The following is a 13,326-nucleotide window of genomic DNA, read 5'->3' as shown; positions in this document are numbered from 1 at the left end:
TTATAAAAGTTAAACATGCCTCCACTATACAGCTCAGTCATTCCATGCCTAGATCTCTCTCCAGTGGAAATGAGAGCATATGTTCACATAAAGATTGGTACATAAATGTTCATAGCAGCTTGATTTATCATAGGCAAAAACTGGAAAAATCCATGTCCATTAACTGTTGAATGGATAAACAAAATTATGCCGTACTGCTGGCATATGAAAATGAACTATTGATATGTACATCAACGTGGCTGAACCTCAAAATAATTATACCAAGTGAGAGAAGTCAGACAAAGGGGAAAAAATTTAGAAAAAGGAAAAAAAGAGTATGTACTGCATGAGTCTATCTACATAAAATTCTAGGAAATACAAATTAATATCTAGAGACAAAGAGCAGATAAGTTATTGCTTTATGGTCTAGTACAGTTTTTGTAAGTGCTTTGTGAGTGCTTTCAGATAATATCTACCCTCTGATTCTAGGTCCTTATGTATAAACTACAGATGTTAACAATCATGTTGTTCTGCTTCCTTACTAGGATGTGTGAGCATGTTGCATAAAGAAAAAAGGATTTTAATGCCATTTACAGCAACATGGATGGACCCAGAGATCATCATTCTAAGTGAAGTAAGCCAGAAAAAGAAAGAAAATACCATACGATCTCACTTATATGTGGGATCTAAAAAAAAAAAAAGACACAAATGAACTTGTTTACAAAACAGACACAGACTCACAGACATAGAAAATATTACCATTGGGGAAGCAGGTGGGAAGGGATAAATTGGGAGTTCAAGATTTGCAGATACTAACTACTATATATAAAAGAGATAAAGAATAATTTTCTACTGTATAGCACAAGGAACTATGTTCAATATCTTGTAGTAACCTATAATGAAAAAGAATATGAAAATGAATATATGTATGCATACATATCAGTGAAACATTATGCTGTACACCAGAAATCGACACAACACTGTAAACTGATTATACTTTAACTAAAAAAGTAACTCTGAAATTTCAATAAAAAAAGAAAAAATGATTTTAGAATCAAATAGAGGTAGGGCCAAGTCTCAGTCTATCGCTCAGGAGCTATACAAACTTGGGCCACCGATCTCACACCTCTGAATCTCCGTGTTTTCATCTATAACATGAAGATTCACGGATCACTGAGGAGTAAAAATCATGCGTGTGAACGTGCCTTGCATCGGGCTGGTACACAGTAGAGGCTCTAGATGTGTCAGTTTCTCGTGTTTCCAAGGAGAAAGATTTCTTCACAAATAACCTCTCATCACCACAGGTTTCAGACGAACTCACAGAAGTCATTTTATGCAAATGCATGCTCTTAACTTCAGTCCCAGACCTTATGACAGGGCTTCCCAAAATATAAACCAGAGAAAAATAGAGATGAATTGAAAAAAAAAAAAACAACTAAAATACATGAATTGGGTAATTCTAATTAAAACTAAACTTTGAGACCCACTGATACAAACTTATAATGAACTGATTTCATTACAGTCAAGATTCTGGTGCTCCAAGTGGGCAAAGCTACTTCTTACAGACTTCTATCCTGGAAGTGATTATTTGTTCCCAGTTATGTTACATATTACAAAAACATGCTTTATTTATCTTGCAGCTTTGTATGTTTATATGTTGTCAAAATATTAAAGCATTTTGGGAAATAAATAACAAAAAGTTAGATATACTCTGAGTGTCCATCAGTAAGAGATAAACAGTCTCCTGGTACAGTCACATAACATATAATTCAATGGTTAATGTGAATTAATAGATCTGCATGGATCACTCTCCAAAGCATTGTTAAATGAAACAAGGAGTTTCAGAACATTCACATAAAATTTTTGAAATACAAAATAGTATTACATACTGGTTTTAAGCTTATGTATGTAGTGAAATTTTTTTAAAAACATGGCTAGGAGTCACACAAAATTTATAGTAAGGGTTGACTCTAAGTAAGGAAATAGGATTAGTGAGATATAGAGAGACTTCAATTTAAAAGAAAGATCAGAAGCAAAAAGAAATCTGTCAATTTCACATTTATTCATTTCCTATGGTGGGCACTTGGGTGTTAGTAATATTATTCTCCATGTTCTTTTCTATTTCATTTCTTTCCCCAAAATTTGAAAAAAAAAAGTTATTGGAAGTTTGATGACTCAAAACATTATGAGAGTAATAAAACAGCTATAAAGCAACTAGTGACAGAGCTAGTAAAGCAACATAAAACAGCAGAAGAAAAAATACGAGTCAGCTGTGATTTCTGTAATTACACTGATTGAATTTTGTGGTTATTTGGGGAAAGGAGTTCCATTCCCACATGTGACAGTGTCACAAAACAGCAGCCTGAGGTTTCAGGGCACCTTGATTTGATAGGTACGCCTTTTAAAGGACTTTGGGGAATAGCTTTTCCAAGACTCATTCCAACTCCTAAAGCTTTCAGCCATATTGCACACAAACAGGACCTCCTGAACTTTGTGTTCACCTGTCCTACCACCCTCAGGAAAGGGTAATCCTCACCACTGATGTGCAGCACTTCACAAAACAGGAGCCAGCAAACTGTAAGAGATGTAGCAGTGAGCCCCAATGATGTGGCATTTATTGCATTGAGAATATTATACACATCATTTTAGTGAATTCTCACTGCAGTACTCTGAGGTACCTGTTACCATATCCATGTTACAGAGGAAGAAATGGACACTGTGAGATTAAGACCCACAGTCAAAAGGGGTGGCTGCAAGGTCCAGCATGTCTGAGTCCCCACATGCACAGTGCAGATAACCACACCTCTCCCCTCTCCTTCTAACTGGGAAAGCGTCCAGAGCTAGGAAAGAGCAAAATAACTTATTTTTGAGGCCAGGGGGCAATTATGTGTGTCCTAAGTGGTGAGAGTGAGGTTACTAAAAAGTAGAAAGCAGATCTTCTTTGGGTCCCTAGTAATGTAATTTCTATCGTTCTAAATTACCACATTCACCATGTCTGAAACAGCTATAGCGTTGGCTGGACTCCAAGCAGAGGGTGCTGTCTTGATTGATTTTGCCTTCTTTTCCTGAAGTTTCCCAGCCACAGAGCTCACCCACTTCCAGGCCTCGGGCAAGAGCTCATGGGGGTTCCCAACAGTCCCATCCCCAGTCCGCCAAGGCACCTGCCATCTCAGCTCAATTTTTATAACCATCCAGGGAACTAGTGAGAGGCGGAGAGGTGATCTGAACTCCAATCTTCCAACATTCCGAAGTCCAACCAACTGACTCTCCTGTTTAAACCCTGGAAGACACAAAAGAAACTTAATTAATACTTGCCTGAAGTGAGAAACTTTAAGAAATAATCTTCAGGGGTTAAACATGAACCTACTCCCTTTTATATCATTCTGAGCTGGGATACTTAGAATTCATGGGACTTTTCAAACATTAGATAGGAAAGAAACAGCACATCTCAGCTTTCCCAGCATGCCTGCCTCACTGCACAGAAGCATCAGGCCCTTTGGTCTGAACTTAACCAATGCTCTTTCCTAATGAAATCTTAGAGAAAGAAAGGTAGAGGGGAAAATGTGACATGGGAGCTTGAGGTGGTCAGCTATGAAGGCTGAATTCCCATTAGCCCTCTAAGACTTTTTTAATAGAGGAGAGGGCATTAACTGAAATTGGAGTCTTTAAGTGATTCCAGGCATGCTGCCTGAGTGTGGGGTTCCAAATACTACAAGGAAGCTTTGACACTAAGTTTATCAATTAATTCCTTGAGCCCAAAGGGGATTTGAGAGAAGATTAAGCCATATGCTACTGATTGGTTTACACTTAACTCAGCAATATGTTGTTTAGAAAGTAAGATTTGGTGAGGGGGAAAAAAAAAGGCAGAAAGAAACCTTGAAGTGCCTTTTTAATACCATTAAAGATTTATTTGCTTCATAGTAGTAGAGATTTTCCCCCCATATGGGATTCACGTCTAATCTCCCCTTAACACCTTAAAAGCAAGGTGAAGTAAGAAACGGCTGCGTTTCAGCTGACTGTGCTCAGCATGCACTTGTGAAGATCAGGAAACTCAGGCAGGTTTCTGAATTGAGGACTCCAGTAACTCCATCCGCCTTTGGAAGGAGACTCTGTAAGATAAAGGGTTAAGGGCAGGGCTGATGATATTACATTTTTTAATTCAGGTTTTTCCCCTCACCCAGTTCTTGGTGGGAGTTACTCTATCTTATCTGATATTTCCAGCTGTTAAGGGCTAAACTCTTGGGCAAAAGTCAACGTGGAGAAGAAATTTATCAGTAGGTTCTCTTATGAAAATAATGTGATTCAAGAGCCCAGTGCTGGCATGATCACAACCATCTTCCCCTTCTTCGCTTCACCTCCTACCCCATCCCTTCACACTCCAAATAGTTCTCAAGTTTCTGAAGTCTTGAGAGGGAATGTCAACAGAGAGTGTTATGACTATAAGAAATTGTGTCAAAGGAAAAAGCCCTGTATTTCTTCATATAAAGTTTGAAATGTCCTTGTACAGATTTTCAAGATATGAAGTTTTACGCAGAGGGCACTAAGATGGGCAACATTTATAAAGATGACGGCTCTGTTGACGGCCGCCTTCCTGGAGGCTGACTGTTAAGAGGGCAGAGGTGACAGCTCACAAGACTTTTCGCCGAATGTCTGTATACCCACTCTTTATAGACAAGAGGCTCTGAAGTGGCTTCAGAAACACATACAAGGGAGTGAGATTAAGTTACATAGATGGAATACTGGGGCCATAACAGTGGTGGTGACCATAGAGTGGCATGAGTCTCCCTGAATTCCCCCATTAAAACAGATGGAGCAACTAAAACAGCAAAACAAAATCCACACAGATGACATCCATGACAACACAAAGGTTTTCTTACGAACCCCAAAATACAAACAGGTGAGGAATGACCACTTAGAGCCAAAAGGCCCTTGTGATACCAGCCTCTATGTGGGATGAAGCAGTAGAAAGCCTTTGAGGGGAGAACCTGAGACCAGGGGACCCCAAGAGTGTCAGCAAGGATGCACTGGTCAGCACACATCACAGGCCAACTGAGGACAGCAGCAAACCCCGAGAAGCGTTTGAACACCTCCTTGTAGTCATCTGTGTACAAGGAATCTGTGGAGAGGTCTGAAAATGCTGAAAAACACACCCCTAAGAAGTCTCAAAATAATTAACTCTCCTTCCAGGAGAAGCTGCTGGAAAGAGAATCCCCACTGGATAGGGCAGGGCGGTGGGCCCACAAGGAAAAGGAGACACCGATAAAGGTGGGGAGGTGCAGGGGGACTCAGGGGGCAGCTCTCAGAACGACTTTGAGAAAAAAAAAAGGAGCCCTAAAGACAGGAAACTTGAGCAGCCACTTCAACCCACCCTTCCTCCTTCACTTAGAAGTGAGCAACCACAAAGGATGGAGGTGATGTGACCTACAAGGGTCTCATAAGCGAAACAGAAAATAGGGGCAAAGTAACACCCCTGCAAATAATGAAAATACACCAGAAAGACATCCACAACACAAATCAAATGGTGACCGGCTTCCTCAAATAAGCTAAAAAAAGCACATGAATTTGACAGAGTAGAACATAAAAATGGGTGAGATAAGATGACAGAACTGAAGAGAAATTCAAAATAAATTGCTAAAAATCATTTCAGAAATGAAGACTAAATGACTAAACCAGAAGGAACACAGAAGTGAATAAACACAAAAGACAATGGAAGTTGAAAAAAAAAAAAGTAACAGATATAGAATTAAAAAAAAAAAAAAAAAGAACCAACACATCTGTGTTAGTTTTCTATTGCTATACATCAGAGAGTCCCCAAACCTAGGAGCTTTAAACAGTAATAACCAAGTATTATTAGCTCTCACAGCTTCTGAGCATCAGACAGAACATAAGTGGGAGAGATTATTTCTACTCCATGATGTCCGGGCCTCAGCTGGAGGACTTGGGGGCTGGAATCACCTAAACATGTGTTTTCTGATATGCCAGGCAGTCGATGCTGGTTGTTTTCTGAGAGCTTGGCTGGGTTTATTGGCAGGAACACCAGCATATGGCCTGGGCCTCCTCACAGCATGAGGGCGGAAACCCAAGGGCAAGTATCCCAAGAAATAGCCAGGAGGAAGTTGCATTATAAACTCTGGCTTCAGAAGTCATATAGTATAACTTCTTTTGTCATCCATTGGTCAGGGTAGTTCCAAGGCATGACCCGGATTCAAGAAGGGAGAACAGAGATGCAACTCTTGGTGAGAGGTGTGTCAGCCACAATGTGGGAAGAGAAATGTGAGGTAGAATAAATACGTAAGTGTGACCATCTTTGGAAAAATACAATCCGACACAAAACCTCTAATAGAATCCACAGGAAGAATCAAATAGATTCTGTATCCTCTACTAGAATCTCCAGGGGAAGAAGTAAACCAGAGCAATGGAACAGAACAAATATACAAACTTGAACTGAATAAAACGTTCCTAAAAGTTTTACCCTAAAGAAAGAAAGAAAAAAATGAGTTGACATTATATTCTGTAAGGATATGCAATCCGTCTGGGAAAATCAACTCAGAGGTCCCCAAACTGAGACATATTCTAGTAAACCTACTGGACTGTTAAGAAAGAAAAAAAAATCCTTTGAACATTCATGGAAACCAACCGACTTATACGGTGGATAAAAATAGTGTCATCTTGTTTTAACACAAGTGCATTATTCCAAATAACAATGGAAAAATGTTAAGTTACTATGGGAAAGAACACCTGAGCCAAGAATTTACACATCAGCAAATTGACTGTGAACTATGAAGCCCACAGATAAACTGTTAGGAGCATGCAAAGATTTGAGGACTTTATGGTTCCTCTGTGCCTTTCCTCAGGAACTACTAGAGAATACTACATTCTAAACGATCCAAGAGCCACTGAGATGAAGACTGGTGAAGTTCTGGAATGCGCATTCTGTGAGACATAGACAATGGCCCTGAGTTTGTCAGCCTCTCATAATTAATCATAATTAATTAATCAGTATTAATTGATGGAAACACCACTTAAAAAAATCAACTTCTAGAGGGAAAAAAGCCAGCCAAATTAAAAGCTCCCTCGCACCTGTCGCTCATGCCCAGTTTGCTTCAGCCCAGGAGTTACCACCAACAGGTGCGTTTTAAATAACTGTTAAGCCGTGTGTTTGGTTTCGGGGAGGGGGGGATCCTGAGACTCCAAAGTGGGATCCAAATGGGCCCTCAGCCCAAACCTCGCCTTCGCCTGTCGGGCTCGTGCTGGGTTCTCTGAATGTTCCCTGCAGCATCAGCGGGTGCCTGTCCCAGCCTAGATCATCTGTCCGGAAACGGCGCAGCAGGCGGAGAGTTCTGGGGCTTCAGAGGCTGCGCGTTGCCCAGGCGAGGCTGCGCGTTGCCCAGGCGAGGCTGCGCGTTGCCCAGGCGAGGCTGCGCGTTGCCCAGGCGAGGCTGCGCGTTGCCCAGGCGAGGCTGCCCGCTCCTCCCGGGGTAAGACTTGGGAGGAGTCAGAGCTGGAACTCTCCACTACCCTCTCTGTCAGTCCGAGAGACAGAAAGGAGAGAGAGACAGCTCAACACCTGACTCATGTCTATTTCTGTAAAACGTGCAGAAGAGGGCCTCCAGCTAGACTGGAGCCCACACTCCATGTACAGGTTTCCGGAAACACCTACAGAAGGAAGTATCTAGGCGGACTGGAGCCTGTTTTTCTGCTTCCAGACTTAAGGTGTTTATCCCCATGGGTGGGAGCTGATTGGTGGGTTCTTATGCAAATGAGGGATACTGAGAGGTAAGCTTTGATTGGTGGATATACTGAAAGTGAAAGGGGCGTGTCTGAAAGAGGGGCGGGGGATGAATTTTCTTGCCAGTAGTCCTCACTCAGATGTGAGGGGCCGAAGTTGTTATGCAGATGAGGTAAATGCTGATTGGTGGGTTTTGCAGAAGGCAGAAGTTACTGGCAGTAGGCTTGGCTTGCCTGGAAATAGCCGTGGATCCCCAAAACCATTGGCAGATCAGGGAAACAGCGGTTGGTCAAATCTATCACTCACAGCCTCATGGGATTGCTGAGCTCAGTCAGCCCCGTGTAAAGGCAGGATGGTGGTTAATGCCTCACCTGCCGCTTCCTTTGGGCCAGGCCCCACTTAGGTGAGGGCTCACTGCCTCTTTAGGCGTGCCCTCCTGGAGAGGGCCCCAGCCCACGCTTTTTAGAACTTCCACACTTCTAGTGGTAATTATAGGCTGTTTTCTAATTTGTTTATAAATTGATTTGGTGATGTAAATATTTATAAACCAGAAAGAGTTTAATAAGTGCTTGCTAAGTGTTCACCTCGTTTTGTTACCGAATGCAAGTTCATGTGCCTGCCACACCATGAGGCCAAGCAAACTGAAACATCGAAGTTTGGCACAGAGAAAGGTTTCTTGCAGGGCCAAGCAAGGAGGACAGGGTGGCTCATCCTCAAGAAAAACCTGGAACTCTCTGAAGGGTTTCAGCAAAACATATTTAAAGCCCAGGTGAGGAGGGAGTCTCAGGGTACCTGATCAGCTGGTGCACAATTCTCTCACTGACTGATGTTGAAGTAACAAGGCGCTCAACACTATCAACCCCTAGGCACCAGAAGGGCTGGGGGCTATGCTTTCTCGTTCAAGTAGTTAATTTCTTCCCTTTGGTGTTAGTTTTAAGCATCTGAAAAACTCAGGAACTATACATGAGGTACTATGATCTGGGTGCTTCAGAGAGGAGCTACAGCAGAGGACATGGGGGAGGAGATCTGACCGTGGAAGGCCCCATAGGGTCCTGCTCAGTTAGTTTGAACCTCACAGCTGCCATATGTTACAGGGGATTATTCCATTCAAGTTCAGGGTTAGTTTGCCTAATTGGGACCAAGATTTGAATTTAGCTTTTTTGGAATTTTTCTTTTCTTTTTTCTATTTTTTTTGGCAATTATCTCACTTAAGGACTAAAGAGCTACAACATCTGGAATATCAGGGACCCCCCCTCCCTGCATAAAAAGTCAATTTCTACGCTTCCAAATATGAAATGAAGAGCAATGATCCTGTCCTTGAACTTTGTGGCCTGAAAAGAATATGAAAATCCAGCAATGAGAGCACATACTCTTCATTACAATTATGACTGATTTGCATTGTGTGGTTAAGATTCTAAAGCCAATATTTATCTACTTTATTAGGCTTCCTAATTAAAACAAGTGGTACTTTTATAGGTGTCCTGAGGATTTCAAATTGTATAGGTCATAGTGTGACTTCTTAATGTGGTGCTGAGGTCTTGTCAACAGATTCAAATTGACAAGAGCAACTAATTAATATTACTAGAAGACAGGAACATAACAGTGTTTGCCTGTTTCTTAATTGACTTTCAATAAGATTTTACTTTCACTATCTTTGTTGGAATATACAAAGATAGCCCCCATTGCTTCAAACTATCCCAATACTATAATAAAAAGGTATAATTATGCATATTTGAAGTATCCTGAAAACACACAGTGACATCTCTTAAAAATTCTGAGATGTTTGTAACAAAATGCCCAATTTTAATTTTATAAGCAACAAGATCAATAACAGTATCTATTTAAGTTCATAAATTTTTCAAGTTTTGAATAAGGAAAAGGAAATAGATTTTGCACAGGCTGTTCCCTCTGTCTGGGATATGCCTCCCTCAGACATCTACATGGTTCACACTCTCTCCTCCTTCAAATCTTGGCCCATTCCGAGTGGGAACTTCTAAGACCACCCTACTAAAAGCTGAATTCTCCATCCTCATTCTCTGCATTGTCTTCATACTCTCGTTCACTCTGATATAACATACATTTGCCTATTTTTTTCACTGCTGTATCCCCGGTGCCTAGAAAAGTACTTGGCACATAGAAAACCCTCAAAAAATATATTTTAATAAAAGATAAAAATAGATAATGGGTCAGGGAAGATTCTAGATGATCCTTATGACCAAAGGTTAAATGTCATATTGCAAAGCTTTTTTTTTTTTTTTTTTGCCTTCAAAGTCCTAGAACCCAATTCCAAAACTAGAAATGATTCTCTTATCCTTGTTATAGAGGTGAGGAAAGTGATACTCAAAGATGCTACATTACTCACTCAGGGTCATGCGGTGTGTGCGACACTTACCATGAGTCTGTCTTCCGGCACCAAATTCAGTGCTCTGACAATGTAAATCAACTATACTTCAGTTTTTAGAAAATGGTGTTAAAATCAAAAATAAAATTTAAAAAGAAAATAAATGTAATGTAGGAGGAAAAAAAGTCAGTACCCTTGCTCCTATGTCAATTAATTCTTAGCAATATATTTAGTCAGCGGAGTCCACAGATGTTACAGTGAGCATTTAAAGATCAGCTTCAGGTAAGTAATAAAAGTAAAATTGCTTCGAGGAAAAGAAAACAATAGGAAGAGGTATTTTGTATAACCCATTGGTTCTAAGGTAGGGCAGTTTTCCCCTCAGGGGATATTTGGCAATGACTGAGACATTTTTATTGTCACAAATGGGAGAGTACTACGTGTATCTAGTGAACAGAAGACTAGGAGGCTGCTAAATGATGCGTAAGACAGCCCCACAACAAAGAATCATCAGGCTCAAAATGTCAATAGAGCTGAGGTTGAAATACCCCGATAACCTGAGATGTGCTTAGTCCTTCACACACCAAGCAAGACTAATGCGCCATGAAAATCGGTAATAAGAGATACAATTCTTATCACATTACCTTAAATCATTTAGTCTACTGCTTTAGCTTTAAACATTATTGTTTAAATCAATGTACTTTGCTTACATATAAAACCTTTAATTCGCATTTAATTACCAGTCAATTTGTTTTCTTGTAATTAACTCATTAAATGTCTTACTAAGTAAAAACAACAGTAAGCAAATGAGCCAATTAGTGTCTAATTATCGGTTACTAAAGATTACTACAAATGACTTACAAATGACTAGCTTCTTTACTACTACTGGGAATTTTGATTGGTAACCTTCAGTAATTGACTGCAATTTATATAACAGGGTGTATACATAAACTGCATGACTGTCAGAGCTGAAGCAAGAAACTTTCATCATTTCTTGGGGAGAGAAACTTTCATCTAGCAAAAGGCTGTTTTGGATTCATGACCACATGCCTCCACCCTGCGGCAGAGCTTGGAATGAGGAGTGGCATATTGGAATCAGAAAAAAGCAGACAGCAGACGTATTGAACTAAGGAGGTGTGGAGATACCAGTTTATCCAGCACCAGAACGCTGGTGGGGAAGCTGTAACTGAAGTCAGAGATCAGGAATCAAAGTCCAACAACCCCAGAAGGTAGATTTAATGACTGTAAACTGTTTCCTTTATTGTTACTACCTGTTTTTCAGGTGGAGAAACTGGGCACAGAGGAGCTCAGCCACTTGCCCAAGGACAAACAGCAAGTGAGCAGGGATTCAAGCCAGCAGTCTAGCACCAGAGTTGCTCTCTTTATCACTTGAAAATGATGCCTTCCCCCTACTATCCTGCAGACTCAATACAGAGCCTGCCTTTGCAGAGTGAAGCGAATAGGTTTGTCACACTGGTGAGTTTAATTGAGTGTGTAATCCCAGAGAGTGGTCAGTTACATAGACACCCCCCTGGCCTCAAACACCATGCCATTAAACAGGCTTTAAGTGATTTAAACACTTAAATAATGATAGATACTTTGCAGTCAGGCAGGTCTGGATTTGAGTTTCTCCTCTGCGGATTACTATTAGTGTGACTTCTGGTAAGATACGTAATCATTTTCAACCTCAGCTTTCTCATCTATAAAATGGGAGTAATAATACTTAGCCTTAAAAATGCTATGATGATTAAATAAATCACATAAAATGTTTACACTAGGACCTGGCATATAGTGGGTGTTCCCTTCACTTATATAACAAATGGCAATCTGAAAAAATTCTTTTGTAATTTTTTATTATTGAGCTAAAATTAAGAAGTGTACTATACCCAAGAAATCAAAGATAATACAGGACAAGTTTCTTGTTTCTACACAAGAGAAGTTTACAGTTCATAGTTGTGTGGGGTAGGGATATTAATAATTAAAGGAGTGGCAGAAAAGGGGGTAAAGAAACCTAGGAGAACTGCTATTTTTATGGAAGCTGATCTCCTATGGCTTATGGGCACCAGAAAATAGCCCAGAAACTCATTTGCTCTTGCATTTCATTACCCAACATTTACTGAATATCTAACTCTCTGCTAGCCGCTAACTTGCTCACTAGAGATATAGAAAATTTTAAAACAAAGGGAAATCGTTTATGGTAGGAGACAATGAGTTTTTCCCCATTCCACAAATATTTACGAAGCACTAGACATAAAATGGGGCATAAAAAGGCTGAAGAGCTGCCGAGATGCCTGCCTCTCCTGGAATTTAGCGTGAGAAGTTTGTGACACGTTGTAACAGGGGGACGAGATACAGAGCACAGATACACAACACCCTCTTCAGATCCGGGGCATCATGGGAACTTCCCCGTGAACTGTCTCTTAACAGCAGGATGAAGGATGAGTAAATGTTTCCAGAGACCTAGAGGCAGTAGAACAGTTCAGCTAGAGCACGTGGCTTGGAATCCCAGGTCTGACTCTTCCTCCCTGTGTAACCTCAGGCAAGTTACCTAACTGTTCTGTGCACCAGGTTTTTATAAAGTGAGGATAGTAAGACTCCTTCCTTCATGCTGCCAGTAAGAGTGCATGCATTCATAATACCGAATGCATTAATAAATGCAAACCCCTCAGAATTCTAGCTGGCTCATAATGAACTGCACAGCAAACTTGGCTGTCATTTTTCATCCTTCCAGTTTCAGCTCAGATGAGAAGTGAATGGCATGTGCAAAAAGTCAGGGACAGGGGAACCTGGAACCGCTTGGAAGACTGCACATAGAGTGATTGGACTTGAGCAGAGCATTCCTCAGGGGGTGCAGAGTGAGCTCCAATCATGCAGGAGGAGACTGAGGACTGACTCCTGTACTGACTGATCTGGATTTCATCATGAGGGTTACAGGTTGTGGGAGACACAGAAGGATTATTAAGCATGGGAGTGACTGGCTCTAAATTCTGTTTCAACGAGATTACTCTGTCAACATTGTGGAAAACAGCTGTGTTAGAGGCAGGACTGGCTGCAAAGAAATCTGTTCCAGTGCTATTGCGGTTACTCTTCCTGGTGAAAACATTAGGGGTCTGGACCTAGGGCAGAGCAGAGAAGGTGGACAACTTCCTAGTAGGTGAGGCAGTTGGGTTAAAGGTCTTCTTCTGACCTCCTAAAGCACTGATCTTACATCTCTCACTCATATGTTGAGGTTCAAGGTAAAGGTGTTTGTGCATTTTTCCTAGGGCTTGGACAATGTGGA

This window comes from Camelus ferus, chromosome 16 (assembly GCF_009834535.1).
Source record: "Camelus ferus isolate YT-003-E chromosome 16, BCGSAC_Cfer_1.0, whole genome shotgun sequence".
In the NCBI taxonomy this organism is placed as follows: Eukaryota; Metazoa; Chordata; class Mammalia; order Artiodactyla; family Camelidae; genus Camelus; species Camelus ferus.
This window is presented reverse-complemented; position numbering follows the sequence as displayed.